The 18,388-nt window shown below is 41.3% G+C and overlaps 1 long non-coding RNA gene across 6 annotated transcripts in view; it reads right to left on the bottom strand.

The window, feature by feature from the left end:
• Positions 1-18,388, bottom strand: part of LOC116183802 (uncharacterized) — a 55,224-nt gene that overhangs the window by 25,920 nt on the left and 10,916 nt on the right. The window contains exon 1 of one of the 6 annotated variants that reach the window (XR_014956243.1): positions 18,075-18,386. The exons of 4 other annotated variants lie outside the window; for them this stretch is intronic. This is a non-coding gene — a long non-coding RNA (uncharacterized LOC116183802). Of the gene's footprint in view, positions 1-17,741; positions 18,387-18,388 lie in introns of those variants that run through there. One more of the 6 variants, XR_014956242.1, reaches the window with a different exon arrangement.

Consider the following 18,388-nt stretch of genomic DNA (forward strand, 5'->3'; position numbering starts at 1 on the left):
TGTGCAACAAAGAGGTCAGCCTCAGCAGAGGTTTTCCCCTATGCCCACACACCTCCATCCTGGCACAGGCAGGTTTTTATAGGGAAAATTCCGCCTGAGGCCAAGATTTTCTGCAATCAGTCTTTTCTTCTATTTAGAGTCTATATGTTAATAAGATTTTCTTTTTTTTTTTGGTGATGAGGAGGAATAATTCAGTGTCCGGAGTAGGTGAATCCCTGATGAGATTTACAGGAAGGCTGCATTCACATGGATCTGTCTGAGGATTTCCATGATATCCATCTTGGGCCGTTTATGTGATGATCAGCACCAATGATCAACACCTGGAGCCCAGACATAGCCCTTCTCCTGGCCAAGCGACATTCTTTTACTTGTAAATCATTTTCTAATATACACCCAGTCTCACCTGCAAGGGTGGGGAACTAATACAAACGGGCATAATCTAACAAGAATCCAATATTCCATATTTCATACAAGGGATGGTGTGAATTATATTTACTAACATAACACTCAAAGCAGCAGCTGCTGGTCCGTGTCCCCCGGTGGCAGCCGGGTGTCCCTGGCAGCTCTGCGGGGCGCGAGGGAGCCGGGAGCGCTCCCAGCCCTGCAGGAGCTCTCCTGACCCGGCTCTGGGGCTGCAGCCGGTGTCCCCTTCAGGGAAGGCAAGGTGACCTGGTGGCAAGGAGCAGCACGGCAGCCCGGGTTTGCCTGGGCTACTGGGGCCAACAACACACGCTGACACCAGTGTGGTGGACGGTCGAAAGCGTTTATTATCTTATCTCATGGGTTTAAATAGTCTCGGGGGACTTTGCTACGTCAGGGGGGTTTGGTAGGGTCTCTAGGGATAGTCAGGAGTGGAAAACTACTGGGTTAGGTGTGGTTACATTCTTTGGGGTAATGGATAACGTGCTGCAGGAGGAGAGGGGGAAGGGGGTCTTTCTTTCTGTCACATCTCGAAATCTTCTGTCTGCCTGTCCCTATCTACTACAAGCCAGGACACTGCTCGGTCACCAGCCAAGGAATTGACATTCTGCTCTGTAGCTGCACAGGCCCCCCTGGCTTGCTTTGCTGTGGTTTTTCCTACAGGAGGAGAAAGGGAGGGATTTACTGCAGGAAAAGACCTACAATATTCCTAGGCAATGCATGTGAAAACAAGTAGATGCAATGTCAGTAAATGCTAATTATACTGGAGGTTCTTAAAATCTTAATAAAAAATTCAGTATCCAAATCAAATAATGGTCAAATTAATACACCAATAAATTAGCTTCAGTGTTGTTTGAGTTAAATGAAATTAATTAGATCAAAGAATTAATACCATGACTAATCCAGCTTTAAACACAAATGGTAACAATAAACTAACATTGTTGGCAGGTTATATATTCAGCTAAACAATTTAATTTGTCTTGGTCATAACTCAACTTTGGAGCTCATTAAATATCCTAAAACTGAAAGCAAAGTCTAAGTCTCAATATCAAAAGCAGCTCCTCTCACATAGCTTACACTTTTCTTTCTGGTTTAACATTCTTTTTTCCCCAGCAGAAGCCAACATGTATTAAAAGTAATCCCTAAAAAGCAAAATTGTTATAACCCTTGTGATTCTAATGGCAGGATATACTTTAATGGGAACTTTTATGATACATTCTCAAAGGCCATTTTTCTCTATTTTTCCTCATCGGTCTGAAGCAAACTTTAAACTCTTGTACCTCCTGCATTTCCCCCACACTCAAGTGCTGGTGCTCACATGCACATGACCATGGATTCCTACTATAAAGCTGATAACCAAAAAAGGGCTGGACTTGCTCTCATTGTTCAGATTTCTAAAGTTAAACAAAAAAACTATGAAACAGAAACAGCACAAAACCTCTTTCTGAACCACTGACCTCTCACAGGCTTCTTGCCTGGGAGCAAAACTAGGGTTACAAAATATTTCCTACTGGCAGAGAGCTTTCTGATCAAAGTGTTTTTCCTAGGAGGGACACAGATCAAATACGCAGGAAGAAAATGCCTAAACATCACCACTTCTTCTACCTAAGGCTGCTGTCTTTTGAAAGAGTATGACATTTACCACTGTCCCTTCAGATTTTTCACTACTATAGAAGGCAACAGGGGAGTCTTTCTGTTGTCAAAATCAGCTTACTCTCAATGATATCAAGGGCTCCAGGGAAATCTGGAAAAATGCTACTCTGCAACCACAGAACTTGGTACAAAGTTGAACGAGTGTCCAGGCTGGCTACTGTATTTCTCATCTGTCTCCAAAGCACATTCATCAGTGTCTCTTTCTTCTTTACAGTTAATTTTTGGCTGTTGTACAGAAGAAAGTGAATAGCTCATGCTGTTCAACTATTTGTTGAAAAAGCTCTCAAAATGAAAATAACATGGAAAACACAACCAGTGGGTCAAATTATGGAAGCTCAGTTGCAACTTCCACCTTAGAATCTCTAGCCATTAGTAGAGATATTAATAAAAATAATTCCTGTCACTGCCATTTTAAAGCAAAATCCAAAACCATGAATTATTTTCAACAAGATTCCCAAAAGGTCTGAATAGGTATGGTACAAAATGAGCATTTAAAAAATCCTCTAGCCATGTATTTATGTCATGGGAGCTATTCTGCTTTATGTCACATTGAATAAAGAAGGAAATACCAAATAATTAAAACAGTTTCCTTTAGTGATATGAAGTTGCAGCTGTGTGAATAGGAAAAAAAACCACCACTGGTCTCCTTTCTGTAACACTGAAATACTGTTTCCAGTGTGTCTTGTAGGTTTCCTATCAACAAAACCACTAACAATGGACTAATATTTGAATAATTACCTCCCTTCCTCCCTATCCAGAGAAAGGGGGAGCTTCAACATCAACAACTTCAACATTAGTTTCACAGAAAGGCAAACTGATCACTGAGGCTCAGCCAAGCCAAAACTGTAACACCATGGCTTTATCTGTTTTTATAAAAATATACCTTCAGTGAGAGTGGAGGAAAAAAAAGGAAAAGGCAATTTTGGAACTAACACCCAGTATTAAATATAAGCCATGGATGATCTGTTTTATGTGGTATCTCTCCTTGAACTGAGTACATGAACTGTAACGTTCTAACTCACTAGTTTTTTGGGGGATTTCAGGAGAGCACTTCAAAGCTCTCAGGATAGAGCTGGGTTCTCAGACTCAGCCACTGAGGTTTCTGGTCCCAGCTCCATGGTCTACAGACAGATGTCACTGTCATTACCATACGAGATCAATGACTGATTACCATATAGATCAATAACTGCCAAGTCATTACCATACTACAGATCAATGACTGCCAAGTTCCAAAGGGCACAAGCCAGATGAGAAACATTTACAGAAAAAAGGTGAAACCATGGTGATGCATTTCCATGCCCTTAATATACCATAAACATCAGAACCAAAACCCAAAGTCTAATACACAGTCATATGGCAAAGGGAGAAGTAATAATGATAGAGACAAGGAAGCAAAGAGTGAAGTGGGAGTGACTGGTCAAGCAGATCTATGAGGCTGCAATTCTGGAGGGTTTAAGTTAGTTAAAAAATATAAGGACACAATAGCAATTATAAACAAAAGTCCTGTCTTTTCTAGCAGTTCTGAAGAGAAAGGTGCCCTGGATCCATCCATATTTCACTGACTGCTCTATCCAAATAATGATACTTATTAAGCAGAAAAGCATTACTTGAAATCTGTTTGACAGTGTGATCTCTATCTGAACTTTCTATGAAACCTGCCAAAGGACATTGGAGCCATATGGTAACAAGCTGGGTTTGTACATCTGCTGGCTTCTGCATGTCAAGTGTTCCAAATAATTTTTTTTGTCTCTTCATCACACAAAAAATTAAGGTAAACAAACAATTCAACTGGTGTAACACCACCTGTGATAGGTGCAAAGGTGCCCAATGGAGAGTTGGTACATTGCTTCTATTTTTCATTAAGTGTATCTCCACTGCAAGGACTCATTTACATATTACTTTATAAATACATATGCAGTGCCTAATTTAATATAATGGTCCAATCAGTTTTTTTGAAAACTGCATAATAAAACCAGACAAGAACGAATCACCAAACACAACAGATTTTTCATATATGTGGCTTATCATCCAAAACCGAACAAAAATCTGTATTTCATGAGACATTTTCCCCTTCTTAGAAGGCAGCACACCATTTACCAGCTGTAACTCACTAATGTCACCTATTGTCTAAACACCAGCCTCAGCTGTATGAGCCAGTAAGACTGGCTGTGTAACCACCTTAACAAGGGAATAGGGAGTTTGGTGGTACAGGAATTCTTATTTCATAGAGCTGCTTATCTACATCAGGGCAAGTCTTCATGCCCTGTCATCTTATGCATGTAAGCACTGAAGCTTGTCAAAGAAATTAGCTGACAAAAAGGCAGGACCCTGAGTCAGTAAGATTTTTTTTAATATATAAAGAGATTAAAACCATGCAGCTGTAAACCTCCTACAGGCTGCGAGAGACAAATCAATCTCCTTTTTGAAAACAGGCAATTTTGGATGAAAACTTCTACCTCAAACATCAGTTTTTTCACATAAAAATATCTCCAATGTTTTTCATTTTCTATTCTTGCTAGAATGTAGAAAAACTCTAGGAATTCCTTTTGAGTTTTAGGACTTGAATGTTAAAGTGCTAAGCCTCCTATAGGAGACTCTCACAAAAGCATTCCCTAAAACAGGGAAAGACTCAGAGACAACAGAATAAAGGGCTAGGAGCAGTGTATTTTTAATAATAAAAAGGGTAGAGTTAGGGTGTTGCGGTATGGGGTTTTTTATTATTGTTTTCAATAGCTGGTTTTGTACCCCCTCCCCCCTACCCCTGAGGCATTGGTGCAGTGCTTGCTGTCATACCTACCCCTTCTTCCAGAGAATTCCTTGTCATTTGTGTATCCCTTGATGCCCTGTTGGTTTAGTTAGCCCGCTCCCCTTCCCTGGAGCTCCCTCTTGGTTTATGTTCATACCCTGCCACTCCGCTATTGGTTCCTAGTCCCAAATCCATCCTAGTCCTGTCCCTAAAAACCCACTGCCTTGCTTGTGCCTGGGTCTGCTGCGTCCCTCCCTCGAATCCACAGGGATAGAACCCCTGTGGAGCCCGGCCAGCTGGGCAGTGGGGCGAGGCAGGCAGAGGGAAGGAACTTCTCCTTGGATCCCAGGGGGTTGGAGAAGCTCCCTCGTGAGTCCAAAGACAAGCTGGGCCCACAAGCAAAGGAAAGAGGCGCTCTCCCTCAGGATTAGTTCCAAAGTTTAATGAGAGCCTGGAGAGGTCCCAGGCCACATGCGGCTTTGAAGGACCTCCTGAGAAAGAGAGAGTGAGCCCTGCCCAGAGCATCCAGATATAGGGAGGGTGGGGAAAACCGAACAGCCAAAGGGGAAGGACAGGGGAGTGGCTCTTGGGGGGCGAAGGATGGGAAAGCTGGGATAGACTACACAGGTACCAAGAGGGGATATGGAGGGATAAACCAATATGAGGGGATATACATTGGAAACACAACATCGGTCCTTGCCTCTGCTGTATATTTGAGTTACGGATGCTTTTTGTTTCTCCCTTTTGGATAATGAACGATGCTCGGATAAGCGAGCAAGGCCCGTCCCATCTTTTCTACGCCGATCGCTCGGCTTTGGGGGTCCGGGCTCCCGGGGGAGGTGTCGCACCCCGCTTCTGTCGCTCACACCCAGCACGCCTTAGGGGGCAAGTGTGCAAAACCCAGTGTATTTTTTTTTAAACTGCAGGCTGCCAAATCTGATTAAAAAAACCTTTGCATCCCATTTGTGTAAGTGCATGCGTTTGTAAACCACTGTGCGATCTCCCTGAAGGTTCTGGCCTAGGGCAGGGGTTCAAGGGGTTCAAGGGCTGCAGAGATCAGTGTCCCAGCTGCAAGGTTTGCCCTCAGCAGAGACACCACAGCTGCCCAGGGCACCTTCAGAACAGCTCACTGAGCTCCCGCAGGGCCAGCACCACCAAGAGCACACACCCCTGGGACACCTCCCTTCACACAGGAAATAAAGCCCAGGAAACTTCCTAGCACTACAACCCGAATGCAAAATGCACCAACTGTACTCAACTGCAGCCAGAAATAAAAGCCCCAAACAACCCAACTTGCATCTCAAATAGCAGCTGAAATGAAGGTGTGGGGTGTTTTCTGCCCATTTGAGCATCAAATGCTGCACATGGGTGGAGGTTCAGAAGCAGCGCTGAGTGTCCAGGTGAAGTGAAAAGTTATGGAATCAACAGTTCTGGCAGGGATGATCCGAAAGTGGGACACATAGGAACAAGAACTTGAAAGATAAATTTCTGAGGACAATGAGAGTGATGGTGGGATGCCTCCAGCTTTAGCCCCAGGCTGACTGAAGGCAAATGAATGCTTCTCCCTCCAGACTGCAACGCTGCCTCAGAACTGCCATCATGAGCCCTCTGCTGCTGAAATCAAATTTATTTGGACTTAAAAAGCTGGTATGAATCCTGTCTCAGTTTGATTTCTGTTACAGACAACCGTGGGGTAGATAAAAAGCATCAGTTAGTGATACATAATTATTTAAGCACCACTTTTTCAACTTTCTAACTGAATATGGATTTTTTTTTGTGTTTTCTGTTGTAGGCAGAGCAAATTCTGATGTACAATGATTTCTGCATAATTCACACAGCTTCCTCCTCAGCCAGAACAAGTAGTTTTTGCTGAGTAATACCAAACTCAGTCCTTAGATACTGGTTACACTAATTATTGTGCTGACATCAATGATTCAGCAAACGCTTCTGTTGCAAATACTCTCTAAAATTAAAGCACACTGTTACAATAGTGGTTTAGTGACAACAGAGTTTTCAGTTCTGTGGAAAGAGTGCTGTGTTAAAAAAAAAGCATTCAAAAGCCTTTACCCAAACACTTTGCGCATGTAGTAAAAAGGCGTCAACATTTTTGTCGTATTTGACATTTCAAGGATATTCCTAAGATTTGTAATAACAGTAAACCAGGTCGAACAAATCTCTGAGGAGTATAAAACAGAATATCCAATCTTTTCTAATTACTTTCCAAATCTTTATGTCTACTTCACATCTGTCTCCTCCCTGCAAGTCAGATTTCCCCCCAGGTGAACTTTGAAACAGTTGTTGCATTCTCTGACTACTAAGGAATGCGACATCTGGATCCCATGACAGCCAGATGGCAGCTCCTCATCGAGGACACACAGTTCCCCTTCTCCCTTGACCTGCTGCAACCCATGATGCCAGCACCAGGGACAAGGGATGTTCTGCTCTTCCATGTCTTTCAGTTCTCATTTCTGTCCTTATGCCTGAGGAAAGCCAAATCCTACACTGTTGCTCTGCTCCACACACAAGTCTACTGCTCAGAATACTGGATAAATTCTAATGCACAACAGTGGCAAATCAGAAATAGAAAACCCAGGAAAATAAGACCAGATTTCCAGTACTTAAAACCTTTTATCCCTTGCATTCACATGAGAAGCAAGTATTTTTCAAGAGAAAATAATTATACTCATTAAAGGACATTTTCTTTTAGAGAAACAGGACTACCCATGACTGCAAGGCTGCAGAATGAAGTTTACAAAAGATTGTGAAGTCAACAAGTACATACACCTATTTGCACACACATACTAATTCCAGCAAAGCTTTCAATATGGCTTGAAAATATTTTCCATCATCTCTTCTGTGTCAAGTTAGTCTCAAAATAATTTCTTTAAACTTAATCTTTCATATACATAGCCCCAAACCAAAATATTTCTTCTCAGAATGCTTGAGATTTAATTCAGCTGGTTAAAGAGATCTGAGGCTTTTAGAAAGTATTTTCCATTTTTATACACTAAGGACATCATTTTATGCCACTGTTACTATTAGAAAAGCTACTGCTTAAAACTTCAGTTTGTGTAACCTCCATGCAGAGTATTCTAGTGTTAAACTGAGAAAAAGAAACAGAAGATAAAGAAAGTACCACGATGCTGAACATGTGCAGTAAGTTTTGGCGAGACCATCAGCACAATCACTTAGGACATCATGGAGAGAATTGCATTCTTTCAAGTATTTACAACACACTTCCAAAATCTGAAAAAAAACCCAAAAAACTCCATCTCATTCTAAAGTACAAGCACCTCCTCTTAATGGAGGAAAAAGCCTGTAAACCAAACAGTCCTATGAAGCAGGAAAAATAATTTCCAATTCCTCAGCAGAAACAGAAGCACCTTTTCCAATGCAAGGGCAATTCATTTTCTGTTAGGCCATGCTGAACTACTTTACCTGGCAGACTCAAGTAAGTGCAGAAATCACTGAGACTTCCCTCAATCCTCTCCTGCTCTCAGTAAAGTAGAAAATCAGTAGGTTTATAATGGAAGATAAGGGACAGACTTTGAGAAACCATTTTTATAATGCAGCAACCTAGCCAAATTCAGATCTAGTGGCTACTGAGCGCAAAAATCAAAATAAAAAAAATCTAAGAAAACAAGTTTGCAGATGTAATTTCTATGCACCTTGCATTGCAATAACTGCATTAACTGTAAATGAATTACAATTAAACCAGCAGATATGTTGGAAATTTTGCCCACATCAAAATAATTTAAACACTTCAGCAAAGAACACAGTGGTCTTTTATACCACAGCAGGGAATCATAGTCAACATGGCTACTCATGCATTAGGAATGAATGAATGAATGAATGAATGAATGAGGGAGTTAAACAGTTATATTTTCATAGGTCTTAATATTTTACCTTGGTGAATACGGAAGTTGGGAAAGTAGAAGGAAAAAAGTCAAGAATAAAAGAAAACTAAAATGAAAGGCTAGTAACTAGTGGAATCCTGTACTGAAAGTCTGTCCAAGCAAAATACGTACACCCTGATATTGCCAAGCCTGGTGCAGGTGTGCCATTAGCTGTATTCAAGTGTCAGAAGGTAACACGAAAAGAAATTTTTGATATGCTGAGTTTCAGCTTTGTGTATCTAACAGAACACAAACTGCAGATAATGGAACTTGTTAAAACTGAAAGCAAGAGCCAAACAAAGTAGCAGAACCAATTTTAGGAAGACATATTAGTAAATTTTCTTGAAATGGCATTGGAACATTACTAAGAAACAGGGCTGCCTCCTAGATAAGCAACCAAGCATCATCAGGATACAAATATATATATAATTAGAGAATAATTTATACTAATTCAGCAAAAATTTGAAAAAACTGCAATGAGGAAATCAAAATATGTACCAATACTGACATAAAATTTGACTCAAGGTATTTTTAACAGTGTCACTGCCGTGTTACTGAAAAGCTCCTGTCATGGGTGCCCAATGGAAGGTGACAGAGTCTGGGGAGATGAGAAGTGAGCCCTGGCAGACAGAAAACATTGGCAGAGACTATATAAGAGTGAGAAACAGATGAATGGCATCCCCTGAGCAGGTAACACAGAACCACCACTGTTACACTGCAAAGCAGCACAACCTGCTAGAAGAATGAAGAGAGGAGTTCAAAGACAGGATGATGCACCAATGTGGCTTCCTGGACAGCAACAGTGGCAAAGCTGATTTCAATCATCATGAAGCTGTGACAAACTGGAGGTTTGCCAGGTTCCTGGAAAAGATCGATGTACATTCCAGGACCTAAGAAAGAAAACTGAAAGAAACATAAAACTACAAATAAATCTCATTGATACTGCATGAAAGCAAGGTTGTTATTCTGAAAAGAATGCAAAGATTGAAAAAACAACTCAGAATATCAATGTGGATTGATATGACATGCACTTGGATGAGGCACAAGGAACAAACCTCAAGAGGTCAACCATGTGGAGACCCTGGGAGGCATTCCTTGGTTTAGGGAGACATAAGCTTCCCTCAAAAAGCTGTTAAGATCCCTTTGGCTCCTTCCGCTGTTCCCATGTTCCTGAGCCACTCCCTCCCTATTCCCCCATGGCCCTCATCTTTGTACTGCCCCGAGACCAGGTTCACCCCCAGGGCCCCTTGGGGGAGAGAAACCTGGACCCTCGACGTGTGTGTGCCTGGGACCTGAACATCTCACTGCAGCTGAATTAAACATCTGTGCATACCATGCAAAGCCCCTTTTGCTTCCTTACCCTGGACTTTACTAGCAGCTCTTCCAGCTGCAACAGGTCAGTCATGTTCAAATATTTCAGTAATCATTTCTTGTTTAACTTCACTAAAGCCTTTGACTCATGATTGGCTCTGGCTGACAATGCTTGAAATAGGTTTTCTATCCCTCTTAGACAAGCTATGGTGTAGAACTTAATCAATGCTAGAAGTGAGAACAACCTAAGAGTGGCTCTCCAACAGGAAAGGTATATAGGAAAAGGGGAGATGGAATATCCTCTCCCCTGTGCTGGTGGGGACAGCACAGATAAGAGCAGCAGAAGGCCTGAGAGGAAGCCTGTGACCTTACACATCCAGAGTGTGCAACACTGCTGCCCAGCCGGCCTGAGGACCATGGAAAACATCAACATGGAACATGCACTGCCTAGGCAGATTCCCAGAGCAGCTCTCAAGAGGCTGGGGAGGCACAAGGAGTTGGGAGGGGACCCAGCAGGACAGCTGGCCCCAAGAGACCCATGGGATATCCCAGACCCATCCATACTTACTTCATTACAAGTGCCACTTCCAAGATTGTTTTTAATTCATTACATCCATCCATATAGGAATTGTATGAGGTGTTTAGAACAAGCACAGTCCTAACTGTACTGTAGACAGAAGCCTTGTTAATGTACTAATTTGGCTGAGATTTAGTGATTCTTAGCATGGCTTTCCATTTACTTACACTGGACAAAGAAGTTCTAACCTCATTTCCATCAGGATCTGGCACAGCTCCAATGAAGCCAAATTAAACACCCTGTTTTACATGCTAGTGTAACAATGGAGGCACAAGAGGACATCAAATACAGCAAGAGTTCCAAGCGAAGCTACAAGGTAATTAATAACATGCTGTCACAATCACAGGTCTCAAGGTGAGAAGAAAAAACAGTAAGTTAATTGCTTCTTAATGATCTATTAATACAGTCTTTTATTTTGTTATGTATACACCCAAAAATGTATTTAAGCAATTATCTAGATTCAAGTTGCTTAATAGCCTCATTAAATTCTGTGGGCCTCCTCTCTTACAGTCATTGAAACCTACTCTTCATTTGGTACTGGGGACAAGCAGAGGTGAAGGAGGCAGCAGAGAGGTAGTTATGAAACTGCAACAAGAATGCTTCTATGATGTGTTGAATGCAAGACATTCAGCAAAGTAAGTCAGGGATGCAGAGTGAAGCTCTGGTGGGCCCTGAGTACATTCCAGGAAGCACAGCTGTATCAAAGTCATAACACAAAATATCTAAGACAGGGAGTACTCAGCAAAGACATCTTTGCACTACAAAAAACTGTGTAATATAAACATGCATGACTTCCTTTCTCCCTCAACCACAAATTGATGCAATCTGCCAACTATAGCAGATGAAAGTCTCATTCCTTAAGTATCCTGCAGCAACAATCTGAGAAGCTGATCTGATAAGAAAGCAGACAATAAAAAGCATATCTTCAATCCCTAAAATTAAAATGAGCAAATGCGACAATGCAAGTGAGAGACAAAAGAGCAAACATTGAGAGAATGACAAACTTCTATAAATAAAAAGCAACAAAACTGAACAAAGAGTGAAGGATGATTTAATTACATTTTTAGAATGAATGAGGGGATGTGTGATAGTAATCCACTGCATGAACAGTTTGTATTTTTTACCTATTTTTCTAAAATAAAATCATCTTCCTCTCTTACTGGAACAACCTTACTTCTGAGAATGCAGAAATTTTACATAATATTTTGCAGAAAATTCTTAATTTGGTCCTACAGTTCAGTGTAGCAGCCTCTGAGCCTGGTCAGCTGTGTGGCCTTTCTGCCCTGGAAATGAAGATGTTGAAGCCTCTCCTAAAATGGCTTTGTCCTACAGACATGGGAATGGAAAGTACCACCAAACACACTGGATTCTGTGACTTTTTGAAACTCAAATGGCATGAGGCTTAGGGATACAGTAAACTGAAGAGTTTTTTTACTTACATTGAGTGAGAGTTCAAGAAATGATCTGGGGATAGGAGAAAAACAACAGGCAAAGATGATGCTTTGTTAAGATGTCATTCAGCATCCCCTGCCTACAGTGTTTGGGGACAGTAAACCACAGGGGATGGAGAACATATCTCCTCTCCCCTTTATAAGTTTACATTTAAAATAGAAATAGGCATAAACAAAATTTTCTTTGTTCTGGATATTAAGAAACCTCGTCCCTATTGGCTTATGTGGAGCATTTAACTGGGAAATCTACTACTTTTAATCAGAACAGTTTTAGGTAGGTATGCTTTGTGTAACATTTATGTACAAGATGCTCAACGCTGAACTTAAACTTTGTAGTTACCCTGGGAACCAAAAGCTCCTAGAGCTGCCCCAGAAGTGCTGTTCAACTACGTGACCTGTTTGACCTCCACGTTCTCAGGCTCAGCACTTACAGCCGGGGCTTCTGTCACAGCTCAGCTGGTCTGGGAGAAGGATTTCATTAACCTTTACGGGAAGCACTCCCTTACCCCAGTGAGGTTCCTGAACAGCCCCAGTGTGAAAGCAGGACATGCTCTGCTCAGGTTCTGCCAGGTCCTCGCCCCAGGTGATGATCCCAAGTTCACTCAGCCCTGGCTAGCTCTCCAAGGGTGAGCAGGGCAGCAAGAAGCACGCCCCACGGGGCCCGGGTGGGTTTTAGGGAGCGCCTCCGTGGGTCCCCAGGTGCAGCAGACTCCACTGGCAAAGGAAGGAGAGTCTCTTGTCAGGGGTTGAACTCCAAAGATTTACTGGGGCTCCGAAGAGTCCACCAGCACCCAAACGAAAGCAGCACGGGAGAGGCGCAAACCGCAGTTTGAATACCGAGAGGGAGGGGAACCGACTGCCCAATAGGGAGTGGCTCTTGAATAGACTGACAGACGAGGTATCCAATGAGGGAGCAACGGGGGAGGAGCCCCAGGCCCTCATCCAATCACCCGGTGCCCTGGATGGAAGCTTCCAGACGTAGGGGAAGGGACGTCGAGTGATGGACAAGGCGCCTGGGAGGAGACGGGGGAATGACTCTGCACTTTTGGGGTGATGGACACTTGAGGAGAGGCAGGAAAACTAGGGACAAACCAAAGGGGCACAAAGGGATGAACCATTTGGAAATCGAAATAGAATGAAAATACAATAAAGTATAAAAACACAACTCCACAAAGTACCAAGGACAAAGGCCCTGACCTGAATGTTCACCCTCGAAACCAAATAGGCACAGACCACCAAAGCCTTTCAACTTCTAACTCAAACTGTTTGTAAGACACAAACCAAACTCAGACCTGGTGGATATGGATATCAGAGCACCTATAAGTGACTTGCTAGTCTCATAAATTGATTATTTTACTCTCTTAAAAAGGGGCCAAGGTAACAGAAATAAAGCAGTGAAAGCAATGCCTACAAGAATCTACAGATTCTGAAGCATATTCCTGTGAAGAATGTTAAGGTCATGGATGAACTTGACCTTCGCAGAAAAGGCTTAATACAGTTCTGCAATTCAGAACAACTTTTTCAGTACAAAACTAGATTTCTAATTTCCACTTAACTATGTAAAAATACCGTGAGATCTGTCAAGATAATCCAAGTTCCTACAGTTCAACAGAAATTCAGTGTGTATTTTAACAGGTCAGTTGAGTGAGTAAGGCTGCAAGATGCCAAGAAATCACAGTTAGAAAATAAGCAAGATCACAACATGTCTGTTTAAAAAAACCCATAATAGTTAATTCCCTCCTTTTTGGACTGGTATTTAGAGCCCTGGGGCCCATAAGTAATTTGCTTTTGTAATAAATCTTACATAAGCTGAACTACAGAAGTGACTCAAGCTCCTCTGACACTACAAGCTGCAAAATGAGAATAGAACTTTACCATCAGAAAAGCAATACTCTATCAGATGAAGGTCATCCTGCCTCCAAGAGTGGCAATAAGCACTTCTAAGGTAAAACTGTTCTAACTGTCAAGTATTTTTGGCCTAGGGATGTCATGACTTGGATGGTATGCCTGTAAATTTAGCATCCCTTCACAGCCATCTCTTCCATTAACCAATTTCTTTAATTTATCCCAACTGTAGCATCCACAACTTCTTTAATGGGGGTTCCACTGCTCACTGACTTGCTGCATAGGAGACCCTGGCCAGGTCTTTGAGCTGAAACTGGCTCTCACCATCTTCACTGGATCTACCTCCTCCTTCTGTGACAGGAGCACAAACACCTGATCCCAGTTTCCTCCCTTCTCTTGGTTTCGTGCATCAGCACCAACCCCCCCAAGTACTCTCAGTTTATGGCCCTCACCTACTTAACTCAGGAAGCAAAGGCAGGAACACGCAGTCGAGTTTGGGACGCCGAGGGGAGGAGGCCCTACTGTGTCAGGGATGCACACAAGCCCCTGCCCACGGGCTACAACCCCAGCACAGTAATTGCTTTCACAGCCCTTGGGAGCAACCCTTCCTTCATCAGAAGCCCTGATTATTCAATGTATTTTTAATTAACTTCTGACCCATTATTCTTGATTTTGGTTTTCAGAGTGCTTTCTGACCAATGAAATACAAATAAACCTGGGCTGCTTATCATAGAAGTCAACCATTTTTCTAATTGTAAGATAGTTGTAATCATGTATTTGATCAAGCTGCATATCTGCATCCCTTTGTGTATTTGGGAGCTCTGATTTAAAGGGGAATTTAGACCAAAGTAAATATGCAAGCAATTCAGTGTTTTGTCATTTACTGGGAAAAGTTTTGACCCCCTCCATGCAAAATAATGAAATGCACTGAAATTTTGGTGCAGTTTTGTAACACAAATAAGACAAGCATACTAGCCAGCTGCTCAAGTACTGATCAGAAAACAGTTTAAGGCAAAACTCTCATCTATGTCAGCCACTGTCCATAAGAGCATCACAGAGACCGAGCTGATGATGTGGGAAAAGGCTTCCTATAAGGGCAAGTTCCTGGAATTCCTAATGTCAGAGTTATGCCTATGCACTAAGTGGTTTTTTTACTAATACACATCAGTCAATGATACTGTTCCTAGCCAAGTTTAAAATACCTGTTTTGATTACAGTAAATTCTCCAATTCTGCTGGGTAACACATCCCATAACTGAAAACAGATTTTAAAAAACTCAATAAAGATTGGCATTTTATTTCCATTTAAAATGCTCTCATATATAATTTCCCAATAAATAACTGAAGAATTCAGAACTAGCTGATGCAAAAATAAGTTTAACATGCCTGCTAGTGGCCTTGCAAATACATGAGCGATTTCTTCTTACTCGTGTATACCATTCAAATGGCTGCAAATCACTTCATTGCTTACTCAGAAAAAATGAGCCCTGCCCACCCACAGCACTTACAAGCCAAATACATTAATTACATTATACAAAAATGTAATTTGAACAATTATTGTTAATGGGGAAAAAAGAGTTTCAAAGTGGGCTGTGTACCCACAGAAATAACCTACTCCCCTGCAGTCTGTCCCTTCCTTAAGTTCATACCATGATTAACAACCAGCCTTACACTTTCCAAGAGGAAGCTATTCATTGTCTTCCATTTATAATTCCAGTGATTTGTTTGTTGTTAAGCAATAAAATACAATGATAACATGACCCCAGCAGATACAATTACTGTCATCTACAATTAAGAGAGAAGTACTGGTGAGTAAAAATGAAAATTCACTCCAACATTTCCTGCTTTTCTCAACTGTCTCTGCTCATCATTGCAGCTACTACAACTCAACTTTCTCATGACTTCTTGGCAGGAACCATAGTGACAGGCCAATATCTAAAAATTTCCCCGATTTCAGGACCAATGAGGAAGTCCCAGATTCCTACAGGCCAAAAATAACTGAAAACATTTGCTCACTCAAATGATCATTTGCTTGTCTCCAGCACTGTAAGTGAAAATGAAAATTGCCATGTGGCTATAGCTATGAAATAAACCAAATGCACCATGAACACTTTCAAGTTTTCAAAGTTTAGCTTCAGACTACCAGATTTTAGGAATACCTAAGAAAATGGATAAGAACAGGAAAGACTGGGAATAAAACTGAAAGGACAGAGTGGTAGGTACAGTAAAGGCTGTTTAAATACACCAGATATTTTCTCTGCTAGATGTAATTTAGGCACTAATAGAATCCTTCTGATTCTGGCCTGCCATTTTGTATTAATTATTGGGGGGAGGAGGAATTAATTAGTAATTTGGTAGAAGTGTGGCAGGTGGTACTTATTCACCAGCTGAATACTTTTTCCTGTTAGGGAGAAAGTTTCTTTTCCTGTCTTTAATCAAAAGACTGGCTAGGGAAGGGCAGTCAGCACTCCAGCTAAATACTTCCCAGCAGTCCTGCCCAGTACCAAAGAAAGGAGCATGAAGCAGCACACTGGGACAAATGCTATCCTGCTTTTAATATTAATATGCTTGACCCTAACTATTGAAGTAGCTGAAGGCAACTTATGCTACACTGAAGAATAAAATACATCTGAAAATCTAGCATGTTCTAGCAATGACCAGTATTTTAGAAATTCTAACATAAAACAGAGTTGGATGGATACAATGCCTATGAAGGCACACTGCTAATGAAACAAATGTTTCATTAAAAAAAAATAAACCAATAATCTTTTACTCAACAATAAGACATCCACATGCATTATTAAGAAGCTATAAAATTATGATGTCCTGTTGCCTCTGAAATTTACATAAACCAGTAAATCCTTTAATACATCTCTTAACAGATAATGAAAAAGAGGCTGAGGGTTTCTCCAAAATAAGATTAAACAACACTTTATCTGTTGCAAGAAGCCTTGATATAATCCCTCAGTAGCAACTGAGACAATGAAAACACTTTGTATAAAACATTAGCTTACTGATTCTAAGCTGTTAAGACTTTTAAATCCATTCCCCCTTTTCCCCCCCACCCTAGTTATTCCCAGGCCAAGACATTTTCTTGACTATAATGCTTCCATTTTCAGCTGTCATCTTCACATTTTATTTTTATTGAGAAAAACATGAAAGCATTTCCATGTTGCCTGTTTTTTTTAATGACTCTTCCTGAAGTAGTTTCTCTCCTCACCAACCTTGCTTGGTTTCAATGCAGGAGAATATTTCCTCTCCTGATGACTTCTTTCCCTCTTTCAGTGCTAGCATTATTAATTATGAGCCTTGAAATTTTAGCAGTTGTCATATGCCACAAGCCCACATAAACTATGATAAAACTGTCTCCAAAAGGCTGATACACCTCAATACTGACAGTGACAAGGAGCATTTGTGGAACATTCATTTATTTTTGAAGTGCAAGAGGCACTTTCATTGAGGTAACCTATATAAAAATTGCCTTGACCTGTATTATGCCCATAATTAAGATAATTTCAGTGAGCATTGGATCTCTAACTGGCAGTTCTATAAACATAAAAAATTCAAATTGCCTATAATCTGAACATCAAAAAGATGAAGAAAGTATTAGAAAATTCCAACTTTGAAAATATATGGGGAATGGGTATATAAATACACAGAGAGCAGCTTTCACAGCAGAAATAGTTTCTTAAAAGTCAAAATACGCTTCTGATTGTAGCATTGCTCCAATACAACTCTGACCATTTCAACACAAACATTTTGCAAAGTCTAATCACTAATGCAGGAACCTGCTTTCATAGTTTTACCCATTCTTCTCTACTCAAATTTCCAATCAGTTCTCACCTTTCTCTGTAGGATGTGGCTTTCAGGGAGCAAGAACAAGGCAGTTTGAGGGGGACCTTTTCTGCAGACAGAACTGCACAGAGCCGACTGGTGCTGCACTAACATTAGAAGCACTTAGAGGGCAAAGTCCTTCAAGAGGCAAATAGGATTAACAGTCCCAGCTGAAGAGGACAGAACAACATCACCCATACATAACCATGGCCATACACATTTTCTTCACAATCCAACTGTCCTGAAGAGACACACCACATCCCCAACTCCCTGCTGCAGGGTGTATGTGCTCAGTGCAGCAGAAGTGAGGCCTTTCCACACCCTAACTCACCATGAGCTTACCCTAGGAGACAGCAGGCTTTTGTCACTCTCTGCCAGGTACCAAAGCTAGAAGTTTGTGCTAGTTGGATCAGATTTGCAATGGGGCATGGTATGTACCTGCCCCAGCAGGATCAGCAAAAATCCTCACTGTAAATAGTTGCAGTAACAAAACTGGTTCTACTACTATGACTACTGTGGGTTCATTTTGATCCTGGATAATCCTACACCTGTAAAGAAACACTAGAACTTTCCAACGTGCCTTCACCAAAATCCAAAGAAGTGTTGTGCTACTTCATGCCTCTGTGCCCATCTGTTTGCATTTTATTTCTGGTTAT

Source organism: Lonchura striata, chromosome 6 (genome assembly GCF_050655825.1).
Source record: "Lonchura striata isolate lonStrDom1 chromosome 6, ASM5065582v1, whole genome shotgun sequence".
NCBI classification, from domain to species: Eukaryota; Metazoa; Chordata; class Aves; order Passeriformes; family Estrildidae; genus Lonchura; species Lonchura striata.